Source organism: Crinia signifera, chromosome 7 (genome assembly GCF_055691185.1).
Source record: "Crinia signifera chromosome 7, ASM5569118v1, whole genome shotgun sequence".
Lineage (NCBI taxonomy): Eukaryota > Metazoa > Chordata > Amphibia > Anura > Myobatrachidae > Crinia > Crinia signifera.
In genome coordinates, this window is record NC_139223.1 from 166,041,612 (window position 1) to 166,047,161 (window position 5,550).

Genomic DNA, 5,550 nt, shown 5'->3' on the forward strand with positions numbered 1-5,550 from the left:
CCAAGGTAAGACTGTATAGGGCAGAATTCAATCTGGGATTCTCACTGTCTGAATGTCCAGACAGTCCGAATCCGATTTTGTGCCACTTGACAGAAACTCAACAGCTAGAATTCAAGGTTCCGGCTGTGGAGTGTCAGAAAGACGGAGTGTCGGCAAAAACAGCCGTGAATTTGAAATTTAATAGGCAATGGCTGTTATTTAACCCAGTGGGGAAAATAATGACTGGACAAAGTTAATGCCATTAAATAAAAGATTTTGGGGAAAACAATTGTTTTTAGAACAGCCACCCAACCTAATAAAGATAACTTCAAAAATCCCCAATCAACCAATACAGTTATGACGCTATTGATCAATCAAGAGAAATTATGTTTGTATAATTTAGAAAGATCTGATATGCTATATATATCTAAATAGGTTATCTGGTTAGGAATACAAACTTAGGGAGGGTTACCCAAGTAAGTTGTCTGAGATTTGCGAACATGAAGTAGTTCAGAACCACTCCATGTGGTGATATTAACTAGACAGCCAGCCATTGATGAAATAACAAGCCATGAGGAAATACAGTATATAGCAAACCCAATAAATGTAATCCTGAATGATGTCAATATTTGAACCCCTATGTATTTCTTCCTGGGCAACCTCTCATTTGGGGATCTCTGCTATACATCTTGCACTTTGCTGAGGATGGTGAAAGATTTGATGTCAGTAAAGAAAACTATCTCTTATGCGGAGTGTTTAGCACAAATGTACATTACTCTCTGGTTAGGGCAAACGGAGTGTGGTCTGCTTGCTGTTATGGCATATGACCGTTACGTAGCTATATGTTATCCATTACATTATACCACAATCATGAGCAGAACGGTTTGTGTGGCACTAACCATCGGTACATGGCTTTGTGCATGTCTTTTCTCCACTTCACTTGCTACTCTTACGCTCAATGTAAATCGATGTGACAATAATGAAATTCATAACTTTTTATGTCAAGTGCCAGAAGTATTATCGCTAGGCTGTGAAAATATTTCATTTATTGAATTTATTGTTTTTGTTGAAAGTGTGACTCTTCTTCTTATACCAGTGATATTTATTATAATTACTTATTCGCAAATCATTTTATGTATCCTAAAAATTAAATCTTCAGCTGGGCAGCAGAAAGCTTTCTCCACATGCAGATCTCATATATTGGTTGTGGTATTATTTTAAGTACAGACAAATTTATTGCTATATTTTACCTAATTATTTCGCCAATGCTGAATCCGTTGATTTATACTCCGAGGAATAATGGTGTAAAAGCAGCTTTTTAAAATTAAAATTTAGAATGGTTTCTTCTGCTATACATTTGTGGGCTAGATAACTACATGAATTCTATTTTATGCAACTTTTTTTCTAAACACATGGTTTGCTATAAAACATAGAGAGAATTGGTTTATTTGAAGTAAAACATTTTACATAACACAATCTAAAGTACAGGATATAATAAAGATTTCTAAAACCATATTTGTGATATGATTTCGGCTAAACCATAAATTGATTTTGGTATTACATTTAAAAAGTTAAAAATAAATATGTTATTTTAAGATTTTTCTCGTCTTAAATAAAATTAGCTTTCACTTCTGCTGTTAACATTCTAATTAAGAAAAATATCAAAAATAAAAATGTCCATGTGAATATTTAAAAATGTCTTTAATAATAATTATCATATAAAATACATAAAACAAAGACATAGATTATATACAATATTCCAAAAATTAAAAACATTTAATTAATACTCAATGCTCAGTCCAGTAATGAATGTCAATTACATTTTAATGAGAAAAACAACTGTTCATAATGTGATCACAAACAAGGGATTAATAGTCCAGCCAGTTGGCCAAGCCAGAAACAAAGTTAAGCTGTGTACACACGGGGCCTGAAATTGCTGTGAATATGGTCGCTGGCGACCATATTGCCAGTGGTGGGAGTGTGCCCCGGCGATAAATCGTCGGGTGCGTGCTCCCGTTTTCAGCCCCATTCTAATAGCTGGTTGCAGGAGCTTGCTCCTGCGACCAGCTGATTGCCTCTGCGGCACCACCCGGCAGAGGTTCCCTTTCATCAGCGACCATCTCTGGTCGCTGATGAAAAGGAGAAACTGAGCAATATATCTCCCCCGTGTGTTCACAGCTTAAGTTTATAATTACCTTATTGCAACACTGCTGTATTTCCACTTCATAGGTTTTTTTTAATCATTACTAATAAAAAAGAAACAATTTGAGAAGAACATGTAAGAAACAATGCTCCTAATCAGGCAATGTCTTATAATGTCATAAAAAAAACATTAGTTCTTGATTTAAATTTACAGTTCAAAGATACAGTATTGACCAATGTAACAATTTGTTGCAAAACAATAGCAATATAACTGTCATCCCACTATACTATCTGCAGTGACAAAGATATGCTCAGACAAAGACAACTTTTTGCTAGTTGCATTTCCTAAGTAGAATGCTGTCCCCAGGGCCATTGCAAAGTTTTCTAGCACCCTTGGAAAAACATCTTATTGATGTCACCTCCACCCACACATTGATACTGATTTTCCATAACTTCAGATGAAAGCGTGGTGGTGGCGTCTTAAAATATCAACAACTGCTTTTTGCATAAAGTTCAACAAGGACGCTTCTCTCTGAGTCATCCTACATTTCGTATGTTTGCAGGGGATCCTCCAAGATTCTGGAGCCCTAGTTGCCCTGGTTGTACACAAAAACAGTTACCCCAAATGAAGGAGTGGGGGTTTCTGGGGATAGTCAGTCATGCACATTAATTGGACAAGGACAAAATGCTAAATCATAGCGCTATTTCTGAGGAAAGATTGAAAAACAAGGGTTCAAACTGATAAAATCTTAATTCAAAATAAACAAAAAGACTCATAAAACCATGTATAGGCATATCCTGATAGACATTAGCATTACGAATGCAATGCAGTCTCTCTTGGACAGTAAATAGACCACAAACAGCAAAGTCCCATTCCTACAGCAAACTCAATAAATAGATCTAAGCAGAACAGAATATAAAAGTCCAATTGTAGCAGTCTCAACACTCTCCATATAGCATCATACATGGATGTAGGCTCTTAATAGAGGTGTATGTCCTGGAGTGAAGATGAAACACTTGGAACTGTTCAACAGGCTTTGAGATAGTCCTGAGGTCTGGTTAGGGTTCAAATGGTGCTGTTGGTGAAACAGACTTTCTGGGGAACAATGGTATTAGTGGGAGTCCAAAGAGATTCAAAGATTCTGGAACCCTGAGGCAGCTGCCTTGGTTGTCCTTATCTTGTAAACCTGTAAGAATCTGTTTGTAAGTTATATTAACCCAATACAGTAAGGTATATTATGCCTCAATGACTACCATCCCATAGCACTGACCTCATTGGTTATGAAATGCTTTGAGTATTTAGTTATGGGACAGATTAAGGGTTTTCGATTCCTATCAATTTGCATATTAAAAGAATCCCTCCACTGTCCTGCATTAACACATTTAGAGTTAAGGACATCATATGTGAGGATCTTATTTGTAGATTTTAGTTCTGCTTTTTATTCTGATGGGCCATCTTTATTAATAACTAAGTTATCTAGGCCTAAATAGATATACGTGTAATTGGTCCTCAGACTTTCTGTAGAACAGGCTGCAGGTTGTAAAATTGGGATGTTTTAGGTCAAATGAAGTGTTCCTTAGCACTGGAATCCCACAAGGATGTGTTCTAAGTACATTGTTATATGCTTTGTTTACCCATGACTGCAAGTCCTCCACTGAATCAGTAAGGTTTGTAAAGTTTGCATAGCAGTTGTGAGGTTAGTTATAAACGACAATTAAAGTTTTTATAGAAATGAGTTATCCAGGTTAGTGTACTGGAGAAGGGTAAATCATCTTGTCCTAAATGGTGCTAAAACAAAATAAATGGTGATTGAATTTAGATGGAGTATAGGACATGCTAAGTCATAATTAATAATAAAGGAGTCTAATATTGACATAGTTCAATCTTTTAAGTTTCCGTTTCAAAAACTTTTACATGGTCAATAAATATTTTAGCCCTTTTTTTAAGTCCAACATCTACTCAGACTCTGCGCTAGTAGCAGATCCAATGGTGATCCACTTTAAGATAAGGACATTAACATTATTCAACATTCAGTGTAGACCATTTTTGAAATACAATTAATTTAAACATTTAAACCAGACAGCTTGAATTGCAAAAAAAATATTTGAACTGCAAACGGTTAAAAAAGTTCAGTAACGCCTCTTCTTTTTAAGAAGATTGAGAGCGACGGGTGTGAGCATAGACACTCTTGTAAACTTTTATCATTGCACTGTTGTGAGTATTCTTACATTTAGAATAATTGTGTGGTTTGGGAAATGTACTGCAGGGGAGAGAGGGGCTTACAATGTCTTCAATGTCTTGTCAAGGACTGCAAGCTAATTATAGGGATACCGCTACTTAGTGTGCGTGAAATCTACGAGAAGTTGGTACTAAGGAAAGCCCACAGTATTATGCGAAACCCTGGTCACCCACATCCAGGGAAGGGAGGGGGGGTCTTTGTTAATTTAACATCTAATAAAAATATCAGAGAATAAATTAATTTTGTTTAACAATTCATGTTTGTTTTCTTTAATGGCAATATAACTTTCAATTTGATTAGTTTTGATTTATGTGTTTGAATTCCACTGTTTGATAATTTTTTTGGCACATTAAAATGTGCATACAGTACAGGTTGAGTATCCCTTATCCAAAATACTTGGGACCAGAAGAATTTTGGATAATGGATTATTCCATATTTCAGAATATTTTTTATATTTCAATGATCTCACTGTCTAGTCACGCCATAACCCTTTGCACATAATCTAACATGGTATTCCCTCTCAATAACTTTCTGTATGACTGTAGAAGATTTCGTTCCCTCAAAAGAAACAAATTCTAAAGGTCAGAGCAGTCAAACTGTGGAACTCTCTTCATGGAAATGTGGTGACGGCAGATACAATAAATACGTTCAAAATAAGGTTGGACAATCATTTATTGGATAAAAACATCCAAGGGTGCTAATAACAATCATATTCTGTCTTTTACAAGGGATAAGCTATTAAAACATAGGTTGAACTCGATGGACGCAAGTCTTTATTCAGCCTTATCTACTATGTAACTATGTAACTGTACATGTTCCCCCACCTGTTTATATTGTTTATGGTTTATACTGTATGCTGTTCACTTGTTACCCACCTGGCTGCTGCACAGCAAACCAAAAACAAATTCCTAGTATACGCAAGTATACCTGACCAATAAAGCTGATTATGATTCTAAATCTGATGTATCCTGAGGTATCTTGCATTTACAGTATGTTGTACAAACACATGAAATACACACACATATATTTTATTTGTGCATAAAGCAAGGTTTCAAAACATGAAACAAAGTTTGTAAACTATCTCAGGTACTGAATTTGAATGCCAAGCAATAATTTTCTTGCACATATTTAGTGCCAGTTACACATCATTCCCCCAGTAGTGCCGTTACAGGTGTCCTCGGTAGGTTTT

At 35.7% G+C, this 5,550-nt stretch overlaps 1 pseudogene; it reads left to right on the forward strand.

Annotated features, from left to right (window-relative positions):
* The first annotated feature begins 615 nt into the window (after positions 1-615).
* Positions 616-1,301, forward strand: LOC146021281 (olfactory receptor 2B6-like; annotated as a pseudogene).
* Positions 1,302-5,550: the final 4,249 nt, after the last annotated feature.